This window comes from Pipra filicauda, unplaced genomic scaffold (genome assembly GCF_003945595.2).
Source record: "Pipra filicauda isolate LSUMZ 115617 unplaced genomic scaffold, ASM394559v2 scaffold22_size4397567_pilon, whole genome shotgun sequence".
In the NCBI taxonomy this organism is placed as follows: Eukaryota; Metazoa; Chordata; class Aves; order Passeriformes; family Pipridae; genus Pipra; species Pipra filicauda.
This window is the reverse complement of record NW_024104343.1, coordinates 2,141,799-2,163,326: the sequence shown is the minus strand read 5'-3', so window position 1 is coordinate 2,163,326 and position 21,528 is coordinate 2,141,799. Positions and strand designations below refer to the sequence as shown.

The following is a 21,528-nucleotide window of genomic DNA, read 5'->3' as shown; positions in this document are numbered from 1 at the left end:
CCAGCCACAGACAACGTGAGTTTCGTGGTAAAGAAACTGCCTTTCTTTCCCCTTCTCCCCTTCCCCTCCTTGGTGGGGGGGAGATCTCCGTTTTGGCTTCTCCCGTGATCCGGGGCCCCCACGCGGTGGCCGCCAGAGCCCAACAGCGCCCCCTGCTGACCAACACTGAGCACTGCAGGCTCTGCTCCTCCAGTGATCCAACAGCGCTCCTGCCAACCGCGATTAAAACTGCACTAGAGGACAGAGAAGTATCAGACTGTTTCCTTTTTGAAGGGGACTTTTGGGTACAGGATTATTGCTCAATTGTTTTTGTGTTCTGTTACTGTTTTTGACAATATACATATATCTTTTAATAAAGGGTTGTTATTTCTTCCTTTTTCCGTACATCCTTGATTGGAGCCTCTTAATTTCAGATTTACAATTGCTGAGAGAGAAGAGTTTGGTCTACCTCATAACTCATCCTCCTTAGCAAAACACTCCAATCTCTTTAAACTGAGACAATATTCAACAAGGGGTTGTAACTATTACAATTATTACAAATAGGGGTGTCAGGGGATAACAGAAGGGGAAAACCCAGATTAACAAATTTGGGGTCTTACACACACATCATAGGGGAAAACCCATTTTATCTTGGGGGAATTACAAAGGAAAAAAGGTATTCGAGTTTACAGAATGCAAGGATTCAGGGAACACAAAGGGAGAGATAAAGCACAAAATGTCTTCTGCATAGGTTTGATGAGATCAGGGTTCAGACTCTGGCTTGGGCAGGGTATGTGATACCATCATGCAAAGAGTCTCTTCACATCCTGCTGGAGAAGGCAGGAAAAATCCACAGGGATGAGGTCAATGAAGAGGGTTTTTCCCAGCTTCTGTAGTCCACAGCTTTCTGCAAAGACCACTCAAATCTCTCTCTGCAGATATTACATTCTGGGATCCAACAGTAAGTAATTCAAAAAAGATGTGCCACAAAAGCTAAATATTAGATTAAATATTTTACGCCTTCAAAAGATGGAATAGAGGAAAATAGAACAAAATTCTCTAATAGGATTCTGTAATACAATTTCTGAAAAGATGTATTATTTATTTTTCCAAATAATGTAGAGTTAAAAGTATTTTGGACCAGATGTTTTTGTATCCAAGTGTCTAGGATGTTCTGCTGTGGGGTGAGAAGTCCCAGACAATTCCAGACAATGTCTGCATCTAATATTCAGCACTAATTGGAGAATATCTATATAATGTGTCAATTTACCCAGGCTGTTACTAGGGTATACTATCATTTTCTCTCCTCTTGACTGAATATTTAAAGGGATTTTGCATGAAAACCTTCTTACTTCTGGATCAAAACCACAATCACAAGCAAGTTCAGCCCTGAGCTCAGTGTCAATGTGCTCAGTTCTGGACAGTCAGAGAAACACACCTCCAACTACTCAAAGAACCTGTAAAACAAGTTTTCATATATTTAAAGAATTGTGAATATGGACTAAGGCAATTCAGTGCCTTATATCACTGGGTGCATTAAAATTTCTTCCCCCTTTTTGCTATCTGGCTTCTTCTTCTCACCCTCCCCAAGCAGATGCTTGTTTCAGACTGGTAATCTGTGAAAGAGAAGATCTGGGCTAGAATTCAACGAGGAAAACTAATAGAAAAATGCACAGCAAAATCAACAGACCAACAGCTTTAATTAGTTATTTTCTTATTGTAATTTAGTCTGATGTCCAGAAAGTAACTGTAAAAGTATTCTTCTTTATTCTAGTATTCTAAATACTAACATAAAAATGTCATTAAAAACTCTATTAGTGACATTCTATTATGTCTTATAATTGAAGTCATGGTTACTCTACAACACATCTACACATTAAGCAAACATTAGCAAAACCAGAGACATTTCAGTGGAATGGAACAGTGTTATAGGCTGATTTTTTTTTTCTGCAGTGAATTTTTCAGCCAAACAACAACATTGAGTATATTTCAAATTCTCAAATTCTTAATGGCCCTGAAAGCTGTCACAAGAATTTTCCGGCTTGGTGAATTTCTCTCACCACTTTATCCCCAGCACCAGACCTCAGAAGCCTTTCTTTCAATTTGGGTGACCTATTGCTGCATGAGAAAAACTTTAAACACCATTTCAAAAATATTCCACTGCTGACTTTAACTACAGCTTTTCAGTACACCACTTTCTGCTTAAGCATTTCACCTACCCCAGGCAACTTTTCTCTGATGGAGCTTCTTTCCCAGCATACAGTCTTGTCCAATTTACCCTCATGGGAACTTCTCTCTGTACTGTAATCTCCACATAGCCAGGGTATTCATCAGTGTTGCAAAAATGTTTTGGATGCACTGGTTGGTTTCACATATGGCACTAGCTTCATCCCGACCCTGCTGACGTGCCTTCTATCTTCTTTGTAGTTTAAACTGTAATGATCATTTCCTTGCTTTCTCCTTCCCATTTTTTTAACACCTGATAACAATAAGTGTCCATTAGTGGTGCCGAAATGACCTTTAGATAAAGAAAAGGTGTCTTTTTTATTAAAAAAGGTTCAGCTGCAGCACAGACCTAAGTATGTGTTCATCCACTGAAATGGACTTATCTTAATGGGATTGTTTACACGTGCAAATTATATTAATTACCATTTAAAAATTTTTGGTCAGGTTGTACCCAAAAGACATCAACCATACAAATGTCAACTGTGCTAGTAAAATAACATATTCAATTGTGGGAGGCTGTTCTAGTCACTCCATTACACATTGCCTTTTTGGCTTACAAATATTGCTGTACTATTCTTAGATGTTTTGCTTATAGAAATATTTCAGAAGCTTAGCATTAACAGCTTCTTTACTTCTCTTGTACCCCTTGAGAAAAAGTTTGCAGAGAAGAGCATTCCTTAAAGAAGCACTTTCCAATATCTTTCCAGTATGTTTTACACTCAGGAGAGTCAGGTTGGTGAAATAACAGCTGCTCTTTTATCAAGGAAGACAGAGAGTAAAGTGGAGAGTATTTTTTTTTTTTTTAATTTTCAGCCTTTGAAGTGGCATATAGAAAACCCACCGATATTAGAAGACTGGAGATGTGATTCTCTGCCCTATAACCTGAAGGAGTCAACAGAGGTCTGAAAACAGAGAAGCTCCCCAAGTGCAAGCACATGGGTAATTGAAAACCAAGCTGTTTACAGAATACTGAAGAAGAGACACTCAGGGGAAAAAAAAAAAAAGAGGGTGATTTAGCTTTTATCTTCTATGACAACACTTAAAGAAAAGATTTGCATAGAATGATAGAACCAGATCAGTCAAATCTGCAATATTTTTTTTTAAACCAAAATATTGAGCTTTATTGGGGTGAGTTCACCTTGGCTGGCTGCCAGGTGCCCACACATCCACTTTTCCACTTCCTCTCCTCAGCAGGATGGGTGAGATAGTGAGATGAAAAATTTCGTGGGTTGAGATGAAGACAAAATCATTCACCAACTGCCATCATAGCCAATACAGACCTTACTTGAGGAAGACTAATTTAATTTATTGCCAATTAAAAATATGATATTCAGAAACAAAACAAAAACCAATCCTCCTTCTCTCCACTCACCTTTTTTTCCCAGGGTAAACTTTCCTGCTTCGTTCCTGACTACTCAACTTCCTTCTCATGCTGAGCAGTGCACAACCATGGGGAATGGAAGGGTGGGGTCAGTCCGTAACAGCTCCTGTCTGTCACTCCCTCCTCCTACTACTTTTCCCTGCTCCCCTGTGGCTCTCCACCAAGTTGCAGCTTCCTCCAGGGCACATACACCTGGTGTGGGGTCCTCCATTGACTGTAGCATGGATATCTGCTTCACTGTGGACCTCCATGGGCAGAAGGGAGACAGTCTGCCTCACTGTGGTCTTCATTAGGGGCTGCAGGGGAATCTCTGCTCTGGTGCCTGGAACACCTCTTCCCCCTCCTTCACTGACCTTGGTGTCTGCAGGAGTGTTTCTCCCACATATTCTCACTCCTCTCTCGCACAGCTGCTGCACAACACTGTTTCACCCTTTCTTAAACTTGTCTTCTCCAAGGCACTACCCACCCTCCTGGCTGTAGGGCCCGGCCCTGCCCTGCTGTGGGTGGGATGGACCCAGCTGGAGCTCTCTGTGTCCGGCATAGGGCAGCCCTGGACACTCCTCGCAGAGCCCCCTCCTGCAGCCCCTGCTGCCAGCACCCCACCATGGATACCGAATACATTAATTCATATAGAAAACAAATTTGATTTAATTTGGTTTAGTTATAAAACAAAGCAAATAAATCTTAATGTATCCTGCTGTACGTTGTGATCACTAAATCTAATAAATTTAATTAAAATAGACATTTTCTCACAAATTCTGTTGATTTGGATGAACTCTCATTTCTCCATGAAATACTATTCTTATTAAAAAGTATCAACCACACAGTTATTAATAATGCATTAAGCCAACCTCCACAGGCTAACTAAGCTTCTTTAATAACAAAAAAGGTTTATAAAACAATCTGCCACAGAAATTTTAAAACTGAAATCAATCCCAAAATTTTCATATGAATTTTAATATTTAAATGCAAATGAGAAAGACACTGTGCTGGTTTTGGCTGGGGTAGAGTTAATTTTCTTCACAGTGGGCAGTATGGGGCTATGTTTTGGATTCGTGCTGAACACAGGGTTGATAATATAGAGATGGTTTTGTTATTGCTGAGCAGGGCTTACCCAAAGCCGAGGCCTTTTCTGATTTTCATACTGCCATGCTAGCAAGGAAGTTAGCATGGAGGGGTGGGAGGAGACACAGCGGGGGCAGGTGACCCAAACTGACCAAAGGGATATTCCAGACCATATGACATCATGCTCAGTATGGTGGCCCATAGTATATTCAGTGATATATCCTGCTTAATACATGAAATTACATGTGAAAGTAGACAAGAACTTTTTCTCCACTGTTCAGAGAGAGCTGAACATTTCTGAATGAGAAATGCCCTGGATTTGGGGTTCTGTAATAATAACTGGGCTTTTGGTGCAATAGTATTTCCCACCGTTTTCCCTGTCTAGGTAGATGGCATCCTTGCACACACTTCGAAGAAACACATAGAGAACTGTGTTTCCTGTGCCTCTGTAAGTGGACTCTTTTAAGGAAGAGGATAAGTGGTCCTTTGCCTTTTAAAAAATAAAGACAAAATAACAATAGTACATATTATAATTAATAATGATCGCTTTCAGAATACCTTACAGCTTCAAAGCACTATGAAGCCATCAAGTAATTAATGTTTACTTAGTGAAATTAACATAATTCAATATGCAAAGATGTTGAAACAACAGAAGAGTTTTAAAACACACAAGCTAAATCCCTGAGCCCACCTGAGAAGCTGCATAACTTTGTAGTCAGGTTTCACACAATTCTTGATGTGCTCTGTATTCACAGTGTCCAATGGCAGCAGAACAGATCAGCGGAATAAATCATCTGGAAAACAATAAAGTCTCAAAGGAGATCCAAGCTTTTAGATGGTTCTCCAGAGGGTCAAAATCACATACCTTGATGTTCAAGCTACTCATGCTACTAATAGACAGGAAAGAATTGACCAAATAGAGGTTGGGGTTTTGTCTTTTTTTTTCTTGTAAGCAGCATAAGATTTTACTGCTAATTGATTCTTAACAGCTTATTCACAGTATGATTCTGCATTTTTATACACTTAGAAGTTCCATTGACTTAAGCAGGAGTAGTGAGTGCACAAGGAATGGAGAATAGGGCTTTGAAGTTCAGTATCATTATTTAGATTTTAGGCATGCCTGGAGACAGCACTCTAGATTAATAAAATGCTTTGCTTCAATTAGCTCTGTGTCTCCTGCATCCCTTCCCAATTCCCTCTGCCCTTGTTTAACATACTCCCTTATCCCTTCGCATTATCCAGACAGGTGCTCTCTGCTACCAAAGACTGTCGGAAGTTCCACGAAGGAGATTCAGTGTAGGGAGGAGAGGGATGTATATTGGTTTCTTGGCTGTGATGCAGGAAAGGAGAATGTATGGGTTTGTATTGAGTCTGGTTTGTTCTCCCTGAATATTGTTTCAGAGAGTCTTTAAAAATATCTGTGAAAAAAATAATCTTAAAAGATCTCTCAAACAGGCATGCTCACTTCTATGTATGACAAGCACATTTTAACAATCTAGCACAGAAAACGTATATCAAAGGAGTATTGCTTCTAGCTGATTCATTCCGGGGGAAAGTGAAGACAATATAAAGAAAAAAATATATATTCTTTTGTATATGTGAACTCAGATTTCTGCCATGATTTCTCTGGTTTTCCACTGTATTAAGTCCCCTCATTTCAGATTTCCTTGAGCAAGACTTAGGAGCATAATGCAATGGCCACTGAAAACTGACACATTCTGTAAAGTGGGGCTGGGAAATTATAAGTTTCACATTGAGTTCAATGAGAAAGTCATAAGGCCCTGTTCCTTCTCCCTTGAGGTATTTTCCTATTTTATTGTCAGTACTATAATGGGCAATCAGTTCCTGAAATGGTGCCCTGCTGTCTAGATGAAGCATTTATAGGGTTTTTAAGCAGTCCATTTGAACACTGCAGAAAAAAAAGTTAGCCCTTGTAAGTTCAGATTTTAGGGCCCTGATCCTGCACTGAACTATGTGTTGGCAAACCTCCTGCTCACTTGGAATTCAGTGCAGGATCAGGTTCTCAATTTCTACATTTTCTGCTGCAATTCAGACCTTTATTTATCATAGCTGGAAACAACACTACAAATGAAAATGCTTCTAAAATCCAAGTGTCTATCCCTTTTAAAAGTTAACTTTCCTATATTTATGCACATATATTTACATAATAATCCTCTGAATGGAGATACAGCTCCTAATGAATTAGAGGATTACTACGAAAAATATATAAATCATCACAGATGTTTTCCATGCAGAAACATTTTATTTGAAAAAAAAAAATAATTCAAAACTCTAAGGAAAAAAGTCTTTTAAGTGCCTAACATCACAAATCACATCCAAGAAAGACCTTATGGGCCAGATTCAATGTAAGATTTAGATCTAAAATGAAACTAAGAGAATTTAGGGATCACTTAAGCTTAGTCTAAATTAGGATTTAGAAGCCCAAACTTGACTACAGCCCAGATCATTATCTAGGTCATCTCTTTTCAGCACTAGTTAATCCTTACAATACCTAAATCTATAAAATGCTTTCCTGTGTGGCTTAAAGTTTGCTATTGCTAAAAGTGGCCACACTTGTTCAGCCCTGGCTACTGAAGATATATGCCCATTGCCCAGATAAATTCCAGGTTTAATCATAGGATACTCAGTCAGTGAGTTATCTAATTCTCCAGAAAAGCCTGAAAATATTGCTATGTCTTTTTTCCACATCTGCTTAATGCTCAGAACTGTTCTCCACAAAAGCTGGTGGCCTGTTACCAGCTCTGAGCCAGCATTGGCCATAAATATTACAGCAGCCACAAAGGGCATGTTCCACCCACCTGCAGAGGTGGGACCTCCATGATGAAAAAGGCATGATATTAGAATAGACAGAAAGTTTATGAGAGGCTCTCTCCCAGTTTTTTTGGTATTTAGCAGGAAAGAGTTAAATATGATATTTTTCCAGGTCTTTACTCCCAAGACTATTGTCCTCATAACCAAATAGCATAGAAAGTACATATCTATTCTGACACAGAGAAATAATATAATTTCTCTCCTACTTGAAGGACAGTCAGATAACCCTTTCTATGGTCACTTGACTTTTCTGGTTACAATACCTTAGTTTCAAGAGCAAAAGCAAACGTTTATCAGCAGCTGTCCTCACCAAATTGCTAACTGTGTCTCAAGTGGTCAAAGAGCTTGGTGATTTAGGCCACCACAGTATGGAGGAGGCATCAATTGCTTCAAGATTTCAAAATCTGCTTACTAGACCTTGGTTTACCTGCCAGTCTACAGCTCAAAAGACAGGAAGCGCAATTTATCACCACTTTTCAAAATCGTTCCCTTTGGTGTCTATTCCCTCAAGGTGAGTAGGCTCTCAAAATCAGCATCTCACTCTTTTAGCCTGAATTCTTTCACATCTGTACAAGAATTTAGTCAAGGGAACTAGCTACTTTCTCTTAGCTGAGTGACATATATCTGAGTTCATCATACTATTTTCATTCTGGGCTCAATTAACCTTGTCTCATGTAAAATAAAATTAAAAAAAAGGATGATAGCATGAGCAGAATGGAATTTTCTGTGAAGATTTGTTTTTCTTCTTTTTAAGATACATTGAAAGACTGAGGACATGGCTCCATAGATAGATGTAAAGATGCATATGGCAACCTATCCCAAATTTTAGCTGTCTGGCTATAAGCTGACTCCAGTTCCAAGGCTGGGTGGTACTTAACATGGCACTAAGACTAAGTTAACCTCAGGAGACTCCTGAGAAAACAAGAGTATTGGCAATTCTACAATTTTGAAAGGTTTGAGACTTTCAGACACCCCCTCAGCCTCAATGAATAGTTCTATTCAGCAGCAGGTGATTATCCTTAAGAGCAGGACCTATATACAGTTTTAGAGAGCTAGTAGAGACACCCTACTGTGAGTGGTTTTTTGGCAAGCCTCACCAGAGACTTTGGCAGCCTCTCTTTCTCTAAAGTGCTACTGTGCTTTTGCATGGTTGCATTCTTCATGCAAACAAATACCAATGCCAATCCTAAGAACATGAAGAACAGATAATAATTATTGTTTTCACTGCTGGATAGCAGAGAACAACTGCAACATCAAGAAATAGCATGCTTTCTGAGCATTTTTTTTAGAAAATGTATCTATTTCCTCAAGCTTAAGTAATAAAATCCAGCTATCTGTCAACATATTTGAATTGTGTTTTCATTATATGCATGTACATTTTGAAATGGATTACAGTTTTTAATTAAGGCCCCATGTGGTTATCAGAATAATTAGTAGTTTCCAATAACAGTTTTATGTTAATGCTTATGAAATAATGTATTAGACAATTGTAGAACAAAATAAAATAAAATCTTGAATGTCTTAAAGATCACAACATTTGAACCCAAACAAAATGTTTCTTTAATTTTTTCTATTCGATCCCATATTTGACAATGTAGTGTTAGTAGATATATATACGTAGATATGTAGCTGGAAAATATTTACTTGCTCAGATTAAAAATATTTCCTTATAGTACTTCTAATGCTCACTTAACCTGGCCTCCTCTAGACTATTTTGTGAAGTTTTAATTCTGGGAAGAAAGAGAAAGAAATGCAAACAGAAAGAGACATAAAAGGACAAATGCATTTTACAAATTGAATAGGAGCAACACACCGGGTTGGATGTAGCTTTGAGCAACTGGTCTAGTGAAAGGTGTCCCTGCCCATAGCAGGGGAGTTGGAACCAGATTAAGGTCTTTTCCAACCCAAACTATTCTATGATTCTCTGGTCATCTATTCACAACTTTAGCAGTGAAAATTATTTCCAGGCTTTTTAGCAATGCTCTAATGCTGTATCATTTGCATGAAACATAATACTCAGTCTGAAAAATCACTTACGGTAAGTATCTGCCTGACTTCAACTAGTGTTAACATCTGTTGAGGTGGGAATGAACAAAGTTTTATTGCTTGTCCACTTGCCTACAGGCTGTAGGTCTTTGAAACACGTTCCCTTTGTGAACCTTGTTGGTCAAAACCAGAGAACAAATAAGACCTGTTCACAAGAGGGAAAGTCCCCTATCTCTAAAAAAGATGAATGTTCTTTGCAAGATGACTCTAAAGGTTTCTCTGAGACATCAAAAATCTGTGCTGGCCTGAAGGCTTTGCTGTATTGAACAAATATAATTCATTCTGTCTTGTGAAGAATGCCTCAGTATGCAGGGAGCAGTGAAGTTTCTGCTGGGCAAGCTGAGGGTTCCCATCTCCTAGAGTTCCAGGTTGTGATACAGGAACAGTTTAGACTGCCAAAAATATGTGCGTTAATGACTAGCCAATATGTCAGCAGCAAATGACTCATCTCATGCATCACAGTAGCTCCTAACTTCTTGATACAGGTTAGATGCTAGACAGACTAGAGACCTATTGGAGAGAAATGTTATTACAGAACTCTGAATTATACATATCCCAGATGCACCAAGGCTGACAAGGCTGTGTAGGTGAAAGGTGTCACTTTAACTAGATGTATCCTTATTACTGAAATTCAAACACTAGCTCTTTTTGACTTTTGTTTACAAATGAAAAATGAGAGCTCTAATTTGATAATTAATTAATAAGACCTAACCACTCTTTTTGTTCATTTTTGGTGGTTGTCTCCTACATGTAACCAGCATATACGTGTTTATTTTTTATTACAATTTTAAATTATTTGAGCCAGCAGCTGGAAAGCAAAGGAGGATACTGATAGTTTCTATTGGTGGTTCTCTTGTTATCCATTTAACTCCAGCACAAGGTCTGTGGTTTTCATTTGACTTCAAAGTTCTACTGATCAAATATTTATACTCTTAGTTCTCTTACCCTAACAGGGGAATTCCATTGGTATTTCCATGGGGAATTCTATTTCTTAAAAAAAAAAAAAAAAGAAGACAAAAAAAAAAGTTTTCACTCTCTCATTGACCGGATGTATGATCTTAAAACTTCCCATTTGTTAACACTTCTAATCACAATCTGTCCAAATAACTTTTCTCTCATACAGTGTAAATTAATGATGTCACCAAATTAAACTCAGTGTTGTTGTCTTAAAACTAATTTAAATTTGAATGTCGATGTTTCTATTTCAACACTATTTCAATATGTGTTTCTTTAAGTTTACCAGTTGATTTAATCTATTGTAAATTATCAACTCCTTCTTACATAGTCTCGCTTAGCAAGAATTCCTGTCTTTTTCATATTGGCAGGAGATTTGGAGGAGACTCTATCTAATACTGGAAAAAAGACCCCAAACTTAGAAGTAAAGGGATAGAAATGAACCACACCCAAAACATTTTGTCTGTCAAGTGTCCCAAGGCTCCAAGGCATCAGCTTCTCAGAAAAAGGAGTCCTACAAAATGTCTTAGAATAGGAATATTTTCAGCAGTTTCGAAGATACAAACGAAAATTTCAAACTTAGAGGTCCTTGTGTAGAGACATAATTATTTCTCTGTTTCTACTGTTTCTGTTAAAGTAATTTTAATGTAATTTTACATACCTAAGGTTGTACTTGCCTTTTGAGGGAGCTGCTTCATGAAGGAGTATTGTTCCCTGACAGACTATTACAGCTAGTTCTTCTTTTTTTTCATTCCCATATGATTTAACTCCCAGTTTATTGCCTCCTAAAATAACAACACTGCACTATATACAACTGTTTTTCATTCTTCTTCAACACTGCAGTTATCCATGTTATCCTTTTTTTCTCAGATCACGATCTTCCATTGAACTGGTGATCCCTCACAATGCTGTTTATGACGTTTATATCAACGTCACCAATAAATTTCCCACCAATAATGCTCCTGGATCTTAATATTTTTTCTTCTAACATAAAAACTTTTCTCTAAGGAATGAACCCTTGTTGTTTTGATTCACAGAAGTATTTTCACATGTCATCAGATGGCATATTGATTCACATGTAATCCAAATCGCAGTAGAGATTGTCTTGAGGAAAAACTCTCTTCAGCTGTGTAAACAGGTGACACCTTTGATATACCACTGCCTGGATGTCATTGAGATATCCTGTTTATCCAGTTATATCTGACACAAATTTAGCCGCCCAAGAAAGGAAGAAAATATAATTTTTTTTTATTTTTAAATAAAAGATACAAAACCAGTAGCAGCCCATGAACAATACTTGAAAATTTAATGATTTTAGAATAGTTTGGTGGAAGACTTAGGGATTAGAAGGTACTTCTACCTTAGGAAGCAGCACAGTTCAATAGGGGTGAACCTGTGGAGTGAAACCATTAATTCAAGCATTCAGTCCTCTGCAGAACAAACATTTTAGATAGGGTACTTTAGAAAAGCTGCAGACTTTTCTTACACTGAAGTGCAGGGGGTGTGCTACTATGGCACAATTCTTCACCTATCTTCCATGTGGAGCATATAAGGGATTAAAAGGTATCCTTCATCCCTTCAATAATTACAAAGACTGACAAAAATACAGGGTAAAAAATCTCCCTAAAGTGACTTACTGTGTACTGACTTTGACATGCAACAAACAATATCAAAGTAAATCTACGTCTAAGAACTCTTTGTTTTTACCAGAGATATACCAGTTACACTCGCAACTCTTATGACATCCTGAAAAATAATTGTCTTTAGATTTGTGTTACCTGATTATATAAGTTAGAAGAACTAACATATCTCACAGAGTCTTATATAAATTTGAATTTTGAATTTTTTTTATTTGACATCTTTCATATAGTTAGTGTCTGTTTAAATATCACTGTGCTATTGCCTGAGGTAAATGCAGTAGAAAATCACTATGTTCAATAAATATTATTGTCTTACAGTTTCATTCCCTCTGTCAAACTGTGAACTTTTTTTAATTCTGCAGTGGAATTTTTATTTCATTTTCTTGTTAATTCTTAATGTGGATGAATAAATTGCTGGCTATCTACTTACAGATATAGAATATTTCCTGTGTGAGTTAGCCAAGCTTAAAATGGATCTGTGCATTTTTGTCATTGTCACAGAAAGGTGGTTTTTTTTTTTTCCCACTGCACAATAATGAAATGTAGAAAAAAATACACATTAACTTTTTTCAAAAATTTATTTAAATGATTGATAGTCAAATCAACTGCTGTTCATTCTAAGTCAGGTTTTCAAACTTAATACAGACTAACTTTAGGAGATAACTGAGCACATACTTAAACATTTTCTTCAAAAGAGCTTGGAGTGAATTCAAAAGGCGGGTGCCAGGCAAGAATTCTACATTTACGGACAACAGCTGTGGAAGAATACAGCACAGTGCTTCTAGAACTTAATAGCAGGGGGAACTGGGCACTGGCTTCCCTAACCAATTTACATCTAACTGCCACTAGATAAAAAAGTTATGGTGACAGCAAGAGTGTGGACCAGAATGCAAATCTGGCTCTTCACCATTCAGTGAATTATGAAATAGGAGAAACAGATTTTATTCCGTATCTCAAGCTATTGTAGCAATTGCTCTGAACACCAATCTAGGTGTGTGAAAGGCAGACTCCTAAGTGAGGTCCAGCCTCATTCAGGCAGCTAAGCATGGCTCAGAGTTAGCTTCTCCAATTGAAAGGCAAAGGTGTTTAGACATCTATTTTTATAATTTCAAGCTGTCTGATCTTGAAATCTCTCCGCTCAGTACTGCAACATCTATATATTCTGTTCTTAGGTGCCTAATTCGGCAAAATTCACTTCCTGGGATATGACAAAAAACATAAACTAGCATACAAACTTTCCTTTGGAGCTTATTCTTAGACTACAGCTATTGCTTTAGGTATCTACGTGTGAAGGTTTTGTACCAGTGACATTTGCAAATCTCTGCTATCACTTAGGAGGTGACTAACATTTCCACTGATAATATCCCCCTTATAACTAAGCTATTGCCAGAGGCCATGCATATTAACACCAAAGTTCCCACAGCATTAAACTGGTAGGTGTCTAGATCATTAGATTAAAATTTCATAAAATAGACATTACTCAGTGTACTCCATAGCAAAGCCTGAAACACATTATGAGTATTTTAGCTATACTGGAATATCTAGAAGAACTTTGGCAGGACCCTAAAGCAGCCAAATCTTTGAGGTAGATGAGTCTAGATCTTTTCCCTAGAGTGACCTCTCTGAAGGAGACTGAAAATCCAGGATTTATCAGTCTTTCAAATAGGATAGCTAATTTTTTGGACAGAAAAACTCCAAGTGACCAGGATAATACAAAAATATTCAGTTAAAAATTAAATTATAAACTAAACCATTTTCCCCCACCTCAGTTCCTCCATGATCTTAAAGGTATGTCCTTGCTTTACACTTTATTTCAGTCAACCTGGCAGCTTCCCAGCTGAAGCAAATGGCACAGTCCTCTGTAGTTAGTAAGGACGTTGCTTCTGTCATCCCCGGAGCCTCTAGCAATGTTTTCAGTTTTCCTGACCTGCAGGATACCAATCCATTGCTATACCTCTCACTGCCTCCTACTCCTCTCTTACCCTTGGCAATCCCCTGCGCTTCCTGTCTCTGTGCTTGCTCAGAATGCTGTCCAGAAAAGGTTCAAATTCCCCTACAAGGAGAATCCACATGGTCCACTCATTTTTAAGGAACATAAACATAATTTTGAAAAGTCAATTAAGAGAAAGTAAGGAGAAAAACAAAAAGTAAAAGAAAATTCTCTGAAGAATTTACAGTTGTTAACCTTACTCTATGAAAGTAAACATCTAGGTCATCCCATTTCTTCATGGCACTCTTACACACCATCTTCTTGTTCAGTGTGTTGGCAGTTTTGCATCCTAGGCCTATCACCCAAAACACCCTTAGACTGTAGAGCAAGGATAGGATCTAATACTGCAACACTGCAGCAGTAGTCGAGGATTAAAATATTTATTGGTAACAGTGCTGCTCTTTTAAGAAGGATGCCCAGAGCCCTAGAGTAGCTAAAGAAAAATTGACACCATGGCTACAGAAATTTTTTGAGACAGAAATTAAACAAAACTCAATATTTCAGCCTATATTCAAACCAGGGGGGGTTGTTTGTTTATTTGTTTTCTTGTTTGTTTTTTTTTCCCAAGTTTAGTTTTGCCATGAGCAGCTACAGGATTGCTTTCCTAAAGGGGGTTTGAAACCATTGATTTCATATGGGCATTATTTGATCCAATAGGAGCAATGGAAAAAAACCCCATTCTATGCAGATATGTTTATCCATTGGTATTCATCTCTTAAAGCTTTCTGTACTCTGTGATAACATGACCTTTGTATTTTCTATTGACCACCAGACTTGTAAGCAATATGATACTTTATTTAAATATTAATGTATTGAAGCATATAAGTGTACCATATGTTAACTTTTTGTTCCATTTCTATCTTAACGTATACTACAGGGTTTAGATTTGGAAAAAAAATGTGAAATATGTCCTTGAAAACTTGTAACTAGAACTTTATAAATATTACAAAAACAATAATTTTGCATCAGTATGGTGAACAAGTAGCAAAGTGCCTGAAGAATATAAATTGAACATTCTCCAGAAGAATCGGTAAAGGTTAAAATTCATCATTTTAACTGATAGGCTTTCTTTGGGAAATAACTGATGCAGTGAATACAAAATGCTATGATAATTTTGTGTTTCTCCTCAGTCTTTTTTTTCCCTTGAAAAACAATACCTCTTCAATAATAAAGCATACATTTTTCCATTCATTCTGAAGTTTACTACAGTGCTTGTCTTCATTCAAAATTGATAGTTATTGTCACTTTAAACAGAAACTTTTTGTCTGAATGGAGTGAATTCTTCTGTCCATTTCAGGAGAGGAGAGGCTGCAATCCTATAGGAAATACACTGTGATTCACATCATTTTAGGAAAAGATTTAACCTAGACGTGGTATGAAGACTGGTTGCTAAATACCACATTTACTACCACAGTTTCCATAGTGATTTTCAGACTGTAGCAGGCTGGAGGCTAAACTAGAAAAATAGACATAAATACAATTTATACTAGAAATAAGTAGCACCCGTTTGTCCCAGGCTCTGCACCAATGCCATACACAGATAACTTTTCTTTTCGAAGTCTTGCTATCTACAAAGTCTTGCTGTCTACTAAGTGAAAGCAGAAGTGTACTGCCATATTTCTATACTTAGGAAATTGAGTTACAGAGAAATTGAAAGACATTTCTTTTACAGTCATATAGGAAGACTGTCACAGAAATGAACCCAGGTCTGTTGAGTTTTAGTCCAGGTTATAAACCAGACTTCAGTTTTCCATCAAGTAAATTTCCTCCATTTAACTAATATTCAAACTGCAGATTAACCTCCTGTGCTGATGGCTGGAAGCAGCTCACTTGCATGTAAATCAGGTATCAATTTGTGGAGATTAGCTAATTCCAAGTAATATTAATTCTTTCTATCATGTCTGTACTTTTGCCCACAAAAGACTCTCAGTGAAACGTGTTTTGTTAATTTGGGGTGCAAAACAGGCTTTTAATTGCTTTGCCAATTTAAAATTTACTAGTATGATTAGACTGTGACAAATACAGATACGTGTACTCGAGTCTCATATGCAGAAACTGCACTGTGACACTGCAGGTTAGGGATGGATTTGGCTTTCTTAATTCACCTTCAGACAGGCAAATCTCTAAAAGTTCATCACAAAAGGCACAGTGACTCTGTGTGTTTTTGTATGAAGTTCACCCCTAATCTTTACATGAGCTAAGAATTATTCCTGCTCCCTTTATAACTTTCTCTTTTTTTCCCTTCTCTTTCTGCAAGCTGTTCAGATAAGGATTTTCATTGTCATTGTTCCCACTCTACTCTGAATAAGTGGAGTGTATGAAAAAGGCAAAATCACAAAAGAATAACTCGCAAATACTGATGCCACCATTGGACTTGAATTTAAAGTTATCTCACAAGGACACTGTTAACATTTATCCTCCTCTCTGTAGGCCAAAAAATTAAAATATTACTCTAAGTCTCAGATCAGTTTCTGCTACAGCATTTCATCTTGATTGATGTCCACTATTAGTATCAGTGATGCTAGTTAGCTTTAAGACACCCCAAAGGGTAGTCAGCTAGTTAAAACTCCAAATGAACCTCAGGCCAGCTGTTTAGCCCCTTGAAAGTTTTGCTGAGCATTGACATAAGACCTTATCAATCATTACAATTAAGTGCTTTCAGACTGTCCCTTCTAAAGGGAGTCAGCTGAAGTACCATCTGCTATTTTGCTTTTAAAACTCACTGGTCTCCTTCTTTAAGCCAGCCATTTCACTTTTGAAATTACGTTTCTTTTTCAGGAGAGTGATGGGCTGATGAGGAAAACTTTTTATTTTAATAATCAGCAGTTTCTATGATGTGACATAATTTTTGCAGTGCTCAAGGCCTTTTACAAATCAAAAGGAATCCAACTAAAACAGTAATTAATGTCAAATGACTAGTCACATACGGCCCTATTTAATTAAAAAGTTCTAATCTTTGATTAAAACTCCTCACACGTTCTTGTGACTGCAAACTGTTGTCTAAAAAGAGTAAGTAATTGGGTACATAATCTATTGTGTCTTCTAACTGACACCTGCTAATTGTCTCAGCAGCAAATGGCAACAATTTAATTTAGAAAGTCAAAAAGTGTATCTTACATATTCAACAGATTTTTTTCTTGTGTTATATTCCTTTACTACCTTAGGAAGACCTTTTCCTGAGTTTATCCCTCTGAGAATTTTCTGCTCTCTAACAACATGCTCTCCTATAGTAAACACAAACTACATGATTTACTGGACCATTCTTTTAATGTGCAGCTAATGTTTTAAATGTTATTAATCTATAATTTAATTTTCTTTTTAAATATTGCCTTATCTGCACAGCAGACGTTGCAAACAGGTTTTTATACTCATAGCTTACAGGGAGAAAACCAGGAGGAATAAGCCACAGAAATTACCTCCACAAGAATTCTGATTAATTCAGAATTTCAGCTGGTGAAAAACTGGCATCTATAGCCACCTTCAGTGCTATAGTGAAGGACCTTCCCCCTCTTCCTCATACACCTTGGATCTTAGCTTCAGCACCAGCAGTACAAAGAACACTGTTAAGACAGTAGTGCCTCAGAGGAAAGAATATTCTTTACCATCTTCTATCCTTTTACCTTTTTTTTTTTTTTTTTAACTCATCAGTGCAGAATCTAACTGTGATTTAGCAAAAGTTATGGTTACTATTATGTCTGTGTTTACTGCAGAGTTGCTCTTTCTTTCTAGGGTTATGGTTAATCTGCTTGCTATTTTTTTTTTCTGTCTTCTACGGCATGATTATTTGTTGTCTGCAGTTTTTCTGAACTAGAATTGTGACACTCCAAACATATTGGTACTCCCAAATGAAATTCCCAACAAGTATTTTGTCTGCTTTATGTCTTAGTTTACTAATATTTTAAAAAGTCCTTTGGCATGTTGAATGAAGCATTCTCAGGGAAGAATACATGCTTTTGACAGCACGTTTCAATGCCAAGCCAACTATTAGGTGAAGTGTGTCAGCAAATTTTTGGTTCTGATGGCTTCAGATACAGCTGAGTTCTCATACCTCCAGTCAAAACTACCTACTTGGGCACACTTATTTTCAACTCTCTTGCAAACCCAAACACATCTGGACCCACTCCAGTATCAGGAACTGGTATGCTTCCACTATAAAAGGACCAAGTGGTGGTTGTGAAGGTGTCCATGTGGAGTGGCCTGATGGCATCTTCTAACTGAGCTCTACAGAGAATTCTAAGTCCACTGAACAGTATCTATCCTTTTTCATCTAAAAATTTGCAAAGAAGCGAAAGAACTGCTTTCACTGCTTTACAGACAGAGAAACTGTTGCCCAGCAAATAGAAATAACCTGTCCATGATCATGGGGCTATATAATGATACAGTCAGCAAAATAAACTTCTGTCACCTGATTTCCATTAAGCTGCTCTACAGTCAAAATATAAAAATAGCTTTCTATCAATACATGTGAACATACAATGATATAGATGATATAGAAAGCTTTGTGACTTTTACTACAGTAAGTTGCCTGCAGCATGTCAATAGAATAGTAAATAAACACAGAAGGAGCCTTGAATATGTTTTTTTTTACATAATAGCAAATTTCAAACACCTGAATTTGGGCTCCTTGGCCAAATCATATCTTTTCTCTATCTAGAGTATCTTCAGCTATTCATCTTCTTTTCCTCCCTGCTTCATGCCTTCATTATCTCTCATCTGCTGTGACCTCTTAGCCACTGTAACCTTCTCTCTAATCTCCCTTCTCCAGTCCACTCCAAACACTGCAGCCAAGGTTATCTTGTTCCCCACTCCAATCATGTCAAGTCCTCTCTCAATCCCTCAGGTGGTTTTCTGTCTCACTACACTACAAGGTCAAATTTCTCCTCTGCAATTTCAAGGCTTTGCAAGCGTTTGTCTTAGTCTATCCCTGGACTGAGTCCTTACTCTTTTCTGGCTCTGATGCTGTCCTGCCTACCGTGTGTATCCATATCTCATGCATGACTTCCTATTTCTATTCCCAAAACTGTTTACAGTGCCTAAAATATCCTCTTTATTCTAACCTGCCAACCAACTTCACTTTCCTCTTTCATGTCTCTGAGCATTCTTTGTAAATTTTTTTATGAGTGCTTTGGAGCAAGAGTCTTGTTTCTGAAAATACAAGGTATTTGTGAAGTTGCAGGTATAACAGTGACATTGAAGAAATAATAATTATGAAATTTACTTCATCATCTTGCATCACACTGTAAATAAACAAACAAATTAGCGTTTAAATATAGTCATACTACGTAACAACAGAAATGTTTCCAGTTCTCTTCTACTCCAGATTTATAGTCAAGCAAAGGAAAGGAATAGTGTTTACTAAGTGTGACTCAGATATACTTGAAAAATTTGGTTCCTTCACCAGATTCCCTTTCCTTTGAAGGCTGATACATATTTAAACCACAGCCTGGACTTTATCATGGAGTAAAGTATACTTCAGATTCTCATTAAGACATGACCCATGAGAGGATGATACTAGCTCTGTGACTTTCTCAAAAGAGTCTTGAGCCATAGTTAATTTTGAAATAAATATGTTGCGTGTCCATAAAACAGCTCCTACTGAAAAATGGTGGGCAAAATTTTATGGCAGCAGTTTGACCTCTTTACTCCCCCCCCAAAAAAAAATAAAAAAAAAATAATTGGGAAATGAAAAAAAGCCACAGACACACAGAAACAAAAGAACCTTTTATTCATAAGAGTTTCCTCAGGCAAGGGGCATTTCAGCTTGTTTATCACACAAATCCTTCCCATAATTCAGCTATTAAGCAACAAGATTCTATAATCTATTACCAGTTAAATTAATGTTTGTAAATCTTTACTGCTGATGATATTATACTACCAGAAGCATCTAAGGTCAGCTGCTATCAGTTTTATTGTTAGAAGCAGTGGGAAATGGAAGCAAAAACTTGCAGTAGCAAATCAGTAACTCATTCTGAAGCAAATGTGGTGTGATACATTTTTTTAGCTTAGCTATGAAATGAACTAACAAAACAGATAATATAACAAAAAAGCCTGACCACACAAGCTTTGCATCTTGATATGTAATTAATTTGATTAATTAGCAGTACACTTTTTAAACTGTATCATGTAGATAAACGAGAAAAAAAAATCCACTAAAATTTCTGTCTGATGCTACTATGAGAAAACAATCCCCTTCCCCAATTTATCAAAGTAATTGAAACAGCAAAAGAGATAAAAATGTGTCATCATAAAGTGATATAGAAATTAATCTGCCTGAGAGCTCAACATGCTACACTGATCACTAGCTGCTTAAACTCAAACATGCTTTCACATTATTTGTGACATATACTCCACACATCGGGAAAGTCATGCCAGCTGTTCACCTATCTGCTCTAACAATGCTGATAGAAGTTTACTTATTACTCTTTCTCTGACATACACCAACAATGCTAGAAATACTGACACCTAAAATTAAATCATCTTGTTAAATTCAACCATACCTGTTAATGTCAGGTGTAATTGCACTGGTCGTAGTAAAAATGTACTAGAGACTCTACTCCCACTTTGTGGTGCTAGTGAGTCAGTGTTGATAATGACTTAATCTAAATGTTTTGATTGTAAGTATTGCATTTGAAAAAAAAAAATTAAAAATTCAAATTTTACTGGAACAGACTACCTTTTCTTTTTCAGCATATCTTTGAATCAAATTAGAGCAGAATTTCAGTGTGGGAGCGAAGTATATTTACATATTTAATTTTAAATAGTTTACATTATCTTTTAGTGGGATAGTTTTACTATGGCTGGTATGGTAGCAATCTTCCAAATGATTAACTCCAAACTAAATTATTATTTTGCTCACCTATTCTAAGATTAAAAAATACCCTATTTTCACTATCACAGTGTGTACTTTTTCTGCCATGATAATGAATGGCAAAATTCTCTCTGATTTCAGAGGGATGAAGATGATTCTCCATGTTCAAAATGGGTTGTCTCCTAGCCTTTCATTTGTAATGAATTGAACACATTAATTCAATGCAAATTATGCAAAGTTGTTTATTTGACTGCAGATAAACAACATATAATTGGAATTAAATACTCATTTTGCTTTTGCAAAATGTTTTGTATGGACAGAAGAAATTATGTAAAGAGATTCCAATATTTTCACTTGAAAGATGGAAGGAAGGAAGAAAGGAAGGAAGATGTCTTTAAGATATGACAATAGTCGTCACTGGTGTTTAGCTCATGGGTCTCAGTTTCCTTGTTCTGGAACACAGCATCTTTTCTTTTAACATTACAATTTTCTCCCTGTGAGATTTTCAGTGCTGCGACATTTAGAAGGGATGACAAAACCTCAATACTTGTTTATTCTGCAGGTCAATATTCCAAATAATTGTCCTGATACATTAGAAATGTTACTT

The 21,528-nt window shown here is 36.9% G+C and overlaps 1 long non-coding RNA gene across 4 annotated transcripts in view; it reads right to left on the bottom strand.

The window, feature by feature from the left end:
- LOC113989185 overlaps positions 1-21,528 on the bottom strand; it is a 69,100-nt gene that overhangs the window by 36,126 nt on the left and 11,446 nt on the right. For all 4 annotated transcript variants that reach the window (XR_005563605.1, XR_003541164.2, XR_005563606.1 and 1 more), the window contains 2 exons: positions 5,343-5,445; positions 2,199-2,458 (listed from right to left, as the gene is read on the bottom strand). This is a non-coding gene — a long non-coding RNA (uncharacterized LOC113989185). The remainder of the gene's footprint in view (positions 1-2,198; positions 2,459-5,342; positions 5,446-21,528) is intronic.